Source organism: Labrus bergylta, chromosome 6, assembly GCF_963930695.1.
Source record: "Labrus bergylta chromosome 6, fLabBer1.1, whole genome shotgun sequence".
Classification (NCBI taxonomy): domain Eukaryota; kingdom Metazoa; phylum Chordata; class Actinopteri; order Labriformes; family Labridae; genus Labrus; species Labrus bergylta.
In genome coordinates, this window is record NC_089200.1 from 12,225,728 (window position 1) to 12,239,426 (window position 13,699).

Sequence of the window (13,699 nt, forward strand, 5' to 3'; positions counted from 1 at the left end):
GTTAAGTTAAATTTGAGACATACTCGACCGTAATCGTTTTTGTATCCTACAATTTGGCCCCCCTGGCAGTGAGAATTAAATTAATGTGGCCCTTGCTGTGACCAAAGTTGCCCATCCCTGATCTAGAGCAACTTAAAACCAGGGTTAAATTCCTTTTAAGCATATCCTACCTGTAAAGCTGATCATCATGATGCACTTAATATTTACAGCCTATGGATTCACTGTGCTATAATTAAGCATGTGCTAGACAGAATTAATTGGCATAATTTCACATAAATTCCCTGTAAAAAAAAAAAGTTTGAACTTAAATACTGCACACATATTGCTGCATCTGCAGAAATATGTCGAATAACAGACAATGCAGCACTTACTGTATCACTATAACAAGTGAAACACCTCGCACAGAAAACAAACACAGTGCTGTTATGTACTGCACTATGTGCAAGTACAATGCTCTGCTGCTTTACTTTACAGAGACTAATTTATTACTAGGTTTTCAATTTATATCTTGTTTTCTTTATGTATCCACTCTTGTGCTGATCGTTATCATGTGTAAATTGTTTGTCATTTCCATATTTGACTTGAATGTATACTGTATTTTATTACTACTGTATTTCTAAATCAAGACATAGACAAACTAAATAGCCTGCCACTTAGTAATCAAATCTGCCATTTTATTCCTCTACACTCTTTGACATTTCTGCTACAGCTCTAAATCTCTGTATGTCTTTAATTATATCTGTAAATGTGCTGGAGACTTACTGTCGTTTATCTAACACTTGTGCTTTTATTCTGAAGGCAGAAGCGTGTCTCTTTTGCCGTTTCAGTTCTTAACTCTGACGACTTGACGCAGTTTCTTGGGTCTGATGAAGTTTACAGCTTGAAGGAATGACTGACAGACAGATGGATCATCCAATGAGGAACGAGATACTGAGCCTGTGGGAGGGAGGGGTCCAATGGAGCAGAGGGGTTTGTTTGTATGTTTGGTCGAATGGCGCCAAAATCGTCAAATTGACTTTAGGATTTGTGCAGTGCCAATGTCGACCCACCCTTATGTTACAGTGATTTTCCCGGAAGAGCTTCAAGAATTAATCCTCAAGTAAAACGCCCTTTTTTGTTATAGAAGCCACATTTTCATCCACTGTCTAATATAAAAGGGCTGCGTGATGCTATCTGTATGTTAATATCAAAGTAAACCAGCAATGATAAATTTTTTTAGATAGCATTTTTCCTATTGCAGACAAAGTTAAACGTTTTAACATGAAGGCTGAAAACCTCTTAAACTGTAATACCCGTCATTCAACAGTAGAGGGCGCTGCTGTCTTTCAGGATGAAGCAGACTTTTGTACGAGATAGAAAACCACAAATAACTTGAAGAAAGGCAAACATTTTTTAAGTTTATGTTAAACAAGAAGAACAAACATGTCCTTTTATCTCTGGAAACTCTATCATGTAGCCTACATTGTTGGACTTTAGGCTACAGTAGGCCCATACTTTCACTGTAAAGCAGGATAAAAAGGTGTTATAACCTGATCAATCCAATTTAACAATCATTCAACATCTTTTCTTCAGTAAATATCATCATTTTTCTAGTCATAGCTTACCAATGACACAGTATATCTAGTCCTTTTCAGATTTGTCCTGATTGTTTTATAAATTCTAAAGCAAATGTGATCAAAATCTCATGAGAATTGATCTTTGAACAACTAAACAATTCCTGCATTACAGCTGCTGTGAAACCATATTGTCAGGAATCTGGATTGTATCAGTTGCTCTGGGAAACAAACTATTAGAGAAACAGAAATTTTAGTTGCACGCCTCTGGATGATGCTGTTTCTCATTACTTTTAAAGACATTTGAATGAACACTTCAGAAAGGCTGATATGTAAATCTTGATGATCTAATGTTCTAATAATATTTGTATTGTTTTCATCAGGGATTCAGGGCTCAGCAAAATATGATATAGGATGATTGGTCACAAATCAAGTTATTGGAAAGCCAGCAGTTATTATATAGCTGTTCTTAAATCTGAAATGAATAAAAACTGACATGTTCTGGCCTTTTATTCAGGCAAGAAAGCTTAGCTCTCGGGTGACCAGAGGGAACAATGCAGGGATTGGCAGGTCAGTGTGACCTGGCTGAAACAAGAACACTTTATCGATGATTAATAATCAATGCTACGCTGTCAAAACACCACACAACACCACTGACCCAGGACAGGAAGAATGATGGGGTCAAAATGTCCCACCCAGGAATAACAGATACTTATCAACAGCATGATGGTTTTGAAAAGGCCTGGATATTTTGAGCCTCTCTGAAAGAAAACTCAAATTGAATGGCCTTCTCCTAAAAATGTGTACCATGGAACTATGAGAATAGTGATAAAGTATCATATGAGCTAATACATGCAAAGTAAGGTCAAAAGATTGTTCATATTGCTTTGACTAACTCAGCAGCTTAATGAATCATCAAACATGTTGTGTAAGGGACAAGATCAAGTCACGTCTGACAGTTTTGTAAGATGGTCTAAATTGAACCACAACCATGAATCATTGTACACTTTTAAGTAGAAATCTATACAGCATTTTAATTTAAGTTTAATTCAAGATCAGTGTTCTTACACCACTATATGATATGTGGTGTGCCACAGGGCTCTATTCTTGGTCCAATGCTGTTGTTTGTTGTCCATATGCAACAAAAGTAACTCCTCAAAAACACTTGTTGTTGTCTTATTGACTCAACATTAAAGCAATGACCTGATGAAAGAAGACACATTTCAAAACTAAGTTCATTCACAGAAAACATTTGAAACAATTTCATAACTTTGCTGTGAAGATCCACTCTTTTCATCTAATACATGATTTTTGAGGCAAATGCTGATGCCTAAATTAGACAGCCTGAAATTAGAAGGTTTTCCTGAGACTTCAACAACAGCTTTTTAAATTACTTTAAATCCTGTTTGCCATATGTTTTGCAACAAGCTAATTTCAGGAGGCTTTTCTGCTCAGCCACTCTATCAGTCTAACTTTAGGAAACAATTATGTTAACATAGATAACTCATAACACTAGTTTTAGCTTTTTTATATATTGTTTCCCTTTCACTGTTAGCATTGATTGTATGTTCGACATGCTACTTGTTCAGGCATCTTGGTATTTAAATGATTTGTTGTGCCTCTAACCTCTATGAGGCACTTCAGTTAATCATAGCAACGCCTTCTGACTGAAGACTAAAGATGTCAACGATAACTGTTCCAGAGGTCATCATAGAGTGATGAACAAGGCTGTGGCACCAGCTTGTTTGTGACACAAAAAAGTTTTTGAATTATTCTAAGTAACTGGAAAGTTTAGCTTCCTATGAACAGTTTCAGTTTTCGTCGAAAGAACTTGTAGGTTGTTTGTTTTTACTTATAGTAAGTGCTGATCTCTGACTGTAGGAAAGTCCAGCTGCTTTATTGTAAGTCAGAGAGTTTATCATATTCTTTCAAATCATTTCTTTTTACATGGAATCCCATTACACTGAAGCTTTTACCATCAATTGTTTTCCTTTCCAGTAAGGGCTAGACTAAACTCCCCTCTGCCTCTGCAGGTTGAATGACATTGTAGGTAAATTTAATCTTTACTTGTGAAATGGCTCAAACAACAATGTGTGAACATAGTTTTGTTGGTGAGAGCGATATTTCCCTCAGAAGTAAGTTAAGACCAAATCAGAGGTAAAGGAAAGTGAATAGTGGGGCCTACATTCATCTAACGACAGAAACAGCTCCATTGAAACCTTTTCCTCTGACTTTTATTAAATACAAAACTTTTTTCACAAAGTGGTATTGTTGTTTTTATCCACAGTTATTGAACGTACACATTTTCGTCTGTCATTGTTTTCGACTCACTTTAAAATGTAAACTTTTTCTTGTGGCTGTCAGGAGAAAACTTTTGGCCTTAATATGTTTTACTGCTGTCACTTACACTCAACCATATTGAAACAGCCATCTATTAAAACTCGATTTGTATTCAGAAATATACACTGTACTTAGCATGTATAGGATAAATATATAAAAAAGGACAAGTATATGCAAAGGTTTTTTTTTATTGTTTATCAGGGAACAAAACAGTTCTTTGTGTGGATATTACAAGTACATGTTTTAAAGTAAACAGAAAGAAAGAAATTTAGCCAAGAATGGCAAGATTATCATCACTACTACCTTTTGAGTGTAGTTCAGATCAAATGTGAGAATTTGCAGCTTTTCCCTCTTGAAATTAAATGTGTTTTGGCTTTGAAATTGTCAATATTTCAACCTCAGCTGAGAAAATTGGTTGGATATTGACTGTTTTGTGACAATACTGTTAATATACCAATGTAAAAAGTAGTCAGCAGATCAATCAATAATTACAAATAATTGCTTAAAAAGGCTGTTTAAACTTTTATTTTTTTGCTGTAGCCAAAAGGGAGCTTGTTTCCCTCCTCAGAAGCCTTTTTTTTAAAACCAGTTTATGACTTCTTCCTGTTTGGCCTGGCTTGGCTCTCCCTGAGGCTGCAGTGAAGAAAACATGTTTTGCTGCCAGCGTCTCTGCACTTTGATTCTTACCTTGAGCTGGTGGACAGGTATCCTCCTGTCTCCATCCTGTCAGTATCACCGTGCTCTCAGTAGGGAAATGACTTTACGGGGCTTTGTTCTGATAACACACTGCTCTTGTTTGGCCTCCGACTTTGTTTATCCTTCACAGTTTGTCACTGTGTACAAAGGTTTCGACTAAATTACCAAGAAGTGTTGTGGGCCCAAGGCTGGTACTCCTCTTTATTGTATCTCACTGTGACGTCAGAAGAAACAGTGAAAGTTACTATACATGTGAAAATTACAGCGAGTACCTGATGAACAACGACAGATGTTTGAAGTGAAGCAAAGTAACACAAAAAAAAAATAGAAAAGATCACTTCATACCAGACAGTACTGTTTATCATAACCCCCGACTATCATCCTCCAGAATTTAAAGGTCGCAGCAAACTAAAGTTGCAGATGTGTCTTTATAAACAAATCTCTGCTTTCTTAAGGCCGAAATCTCTTCAAGTTAAATAAGACTCTTAATGTAGGATGTCAATTTAAACCTCTCGCTTAGTATGTACAATTTTGTAATATTTAGTCTTCTTGTAATGTGATGATAGCTGTAGGTGGAAATCAATGTTATAAACATTTCTTTTTTTCCCTCTACTGATTTACACTTCCCTTTTGAGGGTTTTCCCCGGGTTTCTGGGTGAAAGGTGAATTGTGTGAAGAGAGATCTAAACTGTCTCACAGTGGAGGTCATGGCCAAGCAGAGCATGAAGTAATATGATGGCAGGTTCAATGAACCAGAGAGGCCACATGTAAGTTATGTGGACTCAGGCAGAGGTTAATACAGTGACAAAAAAAGGTTAAATGGGGTTTTATTTTCAGAAATGGTGCAAAGGTCAAAGAAGTATTAATAGTTCATTCAATAAGAATGAGAAGAGTTTTTAAGAAACTGACTTCACAAGTAAAAACAAATTCAGACACATAACCTGAAAGAGGACCATAGGACCTCAGTATGACAGGGTATCAGAAGAACTGAAATAGACATTGTAAGGACCAAAGCAAATCTTTGCAATATTGGAGACTGTTTTTAGCAGCAGAGCAGAAAATATTTACAAAGAGTCCCCCAGCCTTGTGAGGCAAAGTTTGGTTATAGGGCGCCAATGTTCTAGGTTCAAGCATGAACTCTGTGAGGAAGAAAATGATAATAATAAATTTATATTTGTATAGCACTCTTCATGTAAAAAGAATCATGGAAAAGAAATCTCAAAATGCTATAATAATAATAATCAAAGTTACTTCTGTTTTAATGACTTCAGCTTTAGCAGCGTTTAGCTGACGTTCTTAGCAGTTCAGTTGAAAGGTCAAGGATGCAGTTGTTGTAAGCATTAATTTGATTTAAATCATTGAACTAAGAAGACATGCACAATACAGTGTCATCAGCGTAAGAGTGGAGGCCCACATTATGGATTATCTTTCAGAGGATCAGGGATTTTCCAATTACTACAGAATATATATTAGGAAGGAATACAGTCATTTAAAACAGATCCAGAGATACCCTCCAGACTTTGTGATCAAAAAGATTTGCCAACAGTGAGAACCACTGGCTCATTACTTTAAAGAGTACAGTCAGTATGGTCGGTATCCCCAAACCAAAATGTAAATGTTTCAAAATGTCTGTTTTAAAAAGCAATCAATTGTTCAGCAACAACCATTTATAGCAGGAATTTTACTCAAATTTGGAAAATGTGGACAAAATTCATGGTTAAGATAAACACAGCTAAGTTTAGTTGCACTTAAATGTCTTCACAACAAAATAAAACCAGATGAAGTCCCATCATGCCTAAAGCTATGTTCTGTTAGGGACCGATAAAAAGACCTCACTCAGTAAAGGACGATCAAGATTTTGCCAACACAAACGACCCCTGTTCCAAAACGACCTTATTTCATCTGATATGAAAGAAAAACAGCAATGCAACCCTCTGTTTAGCATCAACAAGTTGTTCACTAACAACAGCACAAGTTAGTCTAAACAAGACTGAACATTTCAAATGCTTCGGCTGAAGTGCCTGCCATACAGTTGAATATTTTTGGAAACCTCTTCATCCCACACCTTTAGGCATTAGGTGATGCATTTCACAACTAGGGACATTTTTCCAAAACAACAATAGCATTATAACTTTTCTCTCTGCACTTTCTGCACAGTCTACAATAAACTTTCCCCAGATTATTCTTATGTATACAACCAGGAATCCAAAGCACTGCTGTCCCCAGATAAACTCTTCTGTGGTACGCTCTGCAAATTATGACTGCTGCAGCTATGAATGTTTTGCCTGTAGATGTGTTTAGACACCAACTACTTTGTTTTCAAGCTTTCCCTTTTCTTTATACTTGACGGCCAGTTAAGTGTCTTTGTGACCCTGAAATGCTCATTGTCAAGAAAAAAAAGATATAAACTGGATAAAGCTTGAGGTGTAAAGTAAGTAAAGGCTCGTAACATTTTTGGTAAGAAAATGAAAGTATTGGATTAATTTAAGTTTTGCACCAATGATGGTGTTTGATAAAAGGCTATTAAAATGAATCCTGATGGTAACATGAATGTCTGCAGCCAATTTTAATGACATCCATCAAACAGATATCTACATTTTTCTCTCTAAATCAAAAACCTGGTGGTGGCGTAAATGTCAAAGTATCCCTCAAGTCGTTTACATTTATTATCTTCAGACAATATACAGAAATACAAAGTTTAGTGCCAATTCATCTTGTTGAAATTGAAATACTTCACAGGAGAACTGGAAACTTTGACTTGCTAGTGGTACTGGGAAAAATCATCAGATCAATAATGTTATTAGGATTTAACGTCTGGGGATCTGAAACAACTGAAAGAGATTTGATGCTAGTTCATTAAACTTTGTCATATTTAAGTCTTGATCAAAGTGGTGGACCTGACATCCCAATCCCTTTATTGTATTTTTAAAAGTGTAGATCATTTACCTGCAGAGTAACATAATAAAATGTCAAAGATAAATGATCTAAAATTACATATTGTTCCCCAGGAAAAACAGGCCTATTCTTTTGTCTGTCTTTGATCTGGGAGTGGATGCCTCGGGGAACGACACTGCTTTCTAGGTTAAAGGGCGAGCTGTAGAATCGGATTGTAAAAAAGCAACAGGTCTCAGCGGGCCGGAACACACAGATACAGATGCTGCATGAGTGTGGAATCTAGGGAAAAGGTCATTCTGATGCAAGTGAATGAGCGGAGAGTCTACCTTTGAATTGTAAATAACAGCTGCTTTCAATGAGTCCCTTTTGGCAACAGCATATGAAGCTGTGTATCAGGCTACCTTTCACACACTTTTCTTTTGTGCCAAATGTACGGAACAGCCTCCCTTACATGGGAAAAACATAGAGAAGCAAGCCAAAGCTGAAAAACATGTATTCATCGTTTGAAGCAAATCTATTAAAGAAAATATTTATGCTTAAAACGTTTTAAAAGTTAAACAGTTAAAAGTTATTTTTATCATATTTCTTGAGATTTTTCATCTTGAGCTGAAAACAAATGTAAAATATTGTCTTACTAGTTTACTTTAACTAAAAAAAAAGGTAGATTTTGAAAAACTGCAGAGCTAAAGTTGGTTAAACTTCTGTTAAATACGCAACTTCAGCTGGCCCAGTAATTAACATTTAATGCCTTCTATACACTGGAAGACTTTGAAATAACTTTAAAGACTTTTAAATGACTTACGTCTGACACCCTCTCACGTCTAAAGAGAATGTGTCAGCAACTCACAGTTAACGTAGATGGATGTGAAGGGATCATTACCAGTTATTAGCTAGTCATAGCATACTCACCGCCCCAGAGATTTCCGTTCACCTCTCTTCCCTCTCCACTCTTTTGTGGGACACAGGGGGAGACACGTCAAAGAGGCATTCTATGGCTCTTTCCAACTCAACAAGTTTATCCCCCTTTTCCAAAGTCCAGGAGAACCTTATGCTCCTTCGCCTGTCCGCTATAGTTTGCTGCTTCCTGTTTGGAACTAGCAAGACCGTGCCTAATACGGTAATATTAAACACGTTTGAGTTTATCAAAATGTCAAGACGAGAAAAAGAAGGCCTTAAAACAGTTGGTATTGGGTTTTATGACCACCTTAGACCAATTGAACAAGATCACAGGAGCACTCCCCAACTCAAGCAAAAGCCGTAATCAGTATTACACGGCATGTAGCTTATTGGAGGTTACATGCTGGACCTTTTCTTAGCCGGGTTCTATGAAGTTACAAGTCTCTACCATTAAACAGTAACCTTGTAAAACCATGCGTTCAAAAGGAAAAACTATTTTATGAGTGATCTTTGTGGTCACTAGTGGTCTCTTAGCCACTTTTATACAGCTTGTTCAAAGTGGGACTGTTACAGCATTATTCCACCTGGTAGTTTTGTATTAAAGGAAACAGCCTTCACAGTCTAGGCCTGTGAAGGCTGTTTCGTCATGAGCCGGGGGCAGTCTTTTCTTACCACTGGAACTTTTGCTGCTTTGCTAAAGTGCTCATGATGGAAAGGCCGGGTCTTTGTAACATAGCAATAAGTAAGGTCTTTTACCTGCTTTTTGTAAGATGTCTCGAGATAACACTTGCTATGAGTTGGCGCTATACAAATAAAAATTGATTGATTGATTGATTGAAAGGTTCTGAGGTGGAACGGTTAGGCAAGGTTGTTCCACCATTAAGCCAGCAGCGGAAAAAGTAAGAAAGAAAGGTGGGACAGAGATGCGCACATGGGGGAAGAAGATGCTGCTGTTTTAAATAGTGTCAAAGTTGGGCTAATGATGATGCCTTGTGACGGTGCTGTAGTGGAATATCTGTATTAAAAAGGTGTTTTGTTACCAACGTACAAAGCTAGCTGCTACCCCTGTTTTGAGGTGTTAAACTAAAGTATGCTTTTTGTTTCTATATATTTGTGTTGAAGCAATGATGGTGGTATCAGTCTCCAAAAAAAAAAACCGTTTATGGATATATATATATATATATAATAAAAAAAGACAATTTATACTGAAGAACAGGGTGGAAAGTTTCACCAATGTGTGACAAAGAAAGTACATTTGTTGAGTTGTTTTCTTCCCCATTCGTTTGTGTTTCTAAAAAACAAACCAATCCAAAGTCTGTTGTGCTAATTTTAGCTTTTATATTGATTGGTTTGTTTGCATACGTTTTCCACGTGACTTGTTTCAGAGAACTGATTGTATTTTTTTGAGGTTATTGATTGTGACAACATAAGCATTGAAGAAAAGACAAAAGCTAAATATATTTCCAGAGTCTTCCAGCTGCAGCATCTCTGGTGTTTTCTCATGTTTTCGTAGCTCCGGGTTCAGTTTTCAAGTGTGTAAGTTCCGCTCTCCAGCTGTGCGTGTCTAATCCTATACAGAGTCTCGGGTCTCCCCCCCCCCCTCCCTCCCCCCCCAGGCTGATGCAACATACCAGACACGTGACAATACCCTCACCTTTCACACACTAACCCACTGGTGCCTAAAAACACAGTCCTCCCCCTGGTCCAGCAACACCCCGCCCCTCTGAGAAGCTCATGTACTGTACATGTGCAGATGTGATGGGACATGTCGTGTCTGCACAATTACAGAGCCCTCAAGGTTTGTAAACATCCAGGAATGTTTCATGAGGCCAATAGATGGAAACTACCATCATTTCCTATCAGAGTCAAAGTTTGATGCATAGAGATTTAGAATCTGCAGATGACACACACAGTCTGGTGTTTGGTTAGAATCTGCTGTCGCTTTATCAGAGAACTGCAGGTCAGTGTCATCCCAATCTCTTAATCCCAAACTTTTTAATGCTATTATTTAAAAGGCAATCTGTAACCGAGTCATCACTTTTAAATGCGACGTAAGAATAGTGCTAAAATAACATTTTGTTCGACCATCAGTTCAAACCGGCGTCATTTATTTGTTGACCAGAGCACAACTACGGTGGCCATCGAGAGATGCCCTGCAAAGGCCTTAAAAATGTTCTATAGGAAAACAAGATGCCAATTCAAAAAGGATGCCAACACAACAATTTTGTTCTGACATTGCTGAAGACCTGTCTAGTTCTCTTAAAATGGATATTAAATCTGATCCGACAACTTGCATTTTAGGCGTAAAAATTGCAGCCCCTTTAAAATTAAATTAAGGAACTTATCCATAAAAATATCAGTGTGTTTAAGATGTTTTAGATCAAAATTCAGAAAAGGTATCAAATGTGAATATTTAAACAATGTGAGAAACTGAAGTATCATGTTAAGGGATTTTCTCATATAGAATTATTTTCTCATTCCTAAACTCTGCTCTCCAACTGTGTGTCGTTTTATATAGATTTTGTTCAGCTCAACGTTCAGTGGACTTAATTCTACCGTTTTGATTCACGCTCTCCTCTCTCATGGCCTCACCAATATCATCAATCTTATCCAGTGAAGTTGGAGCTGTCACAAACTCTCTACTTACAAAATCATGAATGCCATTTCATTGTGTCATTGAAACCGAAAGATTAAGTTACAACTGAATATGACGTCATCTGAAAACACCTTGAGGTGCCCATGTCAGTTAAGTTTAACCGGTTTAAGAAGCCAAGAAGTGTAAATCACAAGTGTTATTATAAATGTACTCCAGAATCGTAAGCAGCAACAATAGATAAACTCTGAAAGCTGTGGATTATCTGAGCAGCAACCATTCAGAGGAACGTGTTGAAGAAGCAAGAGAATTGGGCTAAGATTTTGTTTTTATTATCTGCATTCTGTATTTTGACAGGAGCAGCACTCAAACCAAGACTGAGTCAGGAAATCAAGAAAAATAGACAGAAAAGTCTGGCCAAAGACTTCTAATTTCCTGGCAGTCTGAATGTAAAATAAGTTACAAAAGTCTAGAATAGAATTCAAGATCCTTCTTCTCACTTACAAAGCTCTAAATTGCCAGGCACCATCTTATGTTAAGGGTTAGGGTTAGGTTGTTTTTGCAGGTTGTTTTTTAATGCCACCCACCACAAATTCAAATGAGGGTGGTTTTAATACACACATGAAGGTCTTCCTGTCTCTGCATGTCTGGACATACAGGTCCAACTTACAGGAAAGCAGCTGTTATTGTAACTGGGCAGAGGCATGGACACGTTTCCAAACAAAACTTCATCTACGAGCAGGACATTTTGTTCTGACACAGCTGAAAAAGGATGATGTAGACTGAGCTGCAGACACAATGCTCTGCCTCACGTCAGCACGAGGGCAGGAGGGCCGAGGAGACGTGCTGAACCGCAGAGACGTGCGCTCAGTCACAAGCCAGTGTTCCCCCGTGCAGTCAAGGGATTGACTCTGAGTCATGTCTTTACTTTGACTGCATGTCCCTAAAAAAAGGGGATGTTAAGCAGATAAGTGTAGCTATATAAGAATACAAACACATGTTAAATCACGTATCTGGATCATATATGAGACAATGTTTGTTTTAGCTTCATCGTTCTGTACTTTGTAACTGTGCAAAAAGCTATGCAAATAGAGTTCCTGTTGAGGCCGTTTGGTTTCATTTTGAGTCATTGCTCTTTATTTTTTCCTTTTATGGAAAAATGACACTGCCTCTAAGTCAGCTTCTTTTTTACAGATCTATTTGTGTCCAAATGCTGAGAATAATAAATTATAGCTTTGAACGGTGACACTTTCTATTCATCTGTTCAAATGGAGCATTAATGTTTTCTTTAAAAAAATACCAAAAGTGTAAGTGCAGTCAAATGATCCACTTTGGGGGATGGCGGTTTAGCCTGGTTGGTAGAGCAGGCGTCCACAGCGGCAACAGTCCACGTCCCACTGGTCGCAGGTTTGACTCCCGATCCTGACTTTGCTTGGTGCATGTCATCCCATACTCTTTCTCTCTCCACATTTCCTGTCTCTCTAAAGCTGTCCTATCAAATAAAGGCCCAAAAAATTCTTATAACATGATTCACTTTGTTTTCTCTTGTGGTCACTTTGTTGTTTTCCTAGCTTTAATTGTTGCCTGTTGCCTCCATGGATGGCTGCATCCTTATGTTGGTTGATCCACCACTTTGGTCCTTGGTCATTTCTCAACATCAAATGGACAGATTGTTTTAAAATTTGATTTAGACCTTCATGGTCTTCAGAGGATGAATCCTGTTGACTTTGGTGATGCTTTCACTTTTCCTTTAATGCCACCATAAGGTTTGAATTTGTGGTTGTGAATGACAGATCTGGAAACTATTGAATGTATTACCATGGGTTTGGTCCAATCGTTCATCTCTCCCTCAGTCAGGATTGTGATGACTTGAATGACCCTGCAATGTTTTCTCTTGTGACACTAACAGGTTGAATTTTTATTTCATTGATTCTTTACAAAAAGACAACCAGCAAATCTTCAAACGTTGTAAGCTGAAAATGGAAAGTGTTTGGCTAAAGAAAAAAATGGTACATATTATCACATCATTACACAAACACTTATCAACTAATCCTGTTAGTCAAACATTAGTTTAAAAGTTTACAGAGAATAAACTATTCCCCCTTTTGTTCACTTTTCCTCCTCTAGGTAAAGATGTCCTTAAATTACTTGTATGGCTTCTGTGTTTCCCTGACATCTGTACTTGATCAGTACACCACGTGCCTGCTGTCTGGGTGTGTGTGAGTGCATGTGTGTGTGATTGTTGGATTTTTTTTTTTCCTGTCAGGAATGAGGCCTGAGGGTTGAACTTTCCCCTACTTCTCACACTGCCTGTCCATCTCTGACTATTCTCCAGCATTCCTGTTACAATGCTGCAGACACCAGACACAGGAACGCTTCACTGGCAGAGATAAACAACAGAATTCAACTATCACTGTTTTATTTGTGGAGGACAAAGATACAAACCCTGACACTTGATAGTGCTGATTAACATATAGCTGGAAGTTACTTAAATGTAACAACCTGTCAGGTTTTCAATCTGATTTTTTTTTACATAAAATTTCAGAAGAAATCCAATACATCAAAAGCAATTTTATCAAGCAAAAGATCACAAATATTTTCAGGTTAGGAAGATTTCTTATGTCCTACATCTTTGTTTATGAAATATTTTGGGGGTTTTCTTTTGGACAGACAAATTGAGACATTTGAGGACGTCAGCTTTGGCTCTCGTGACGGGCATTTGACA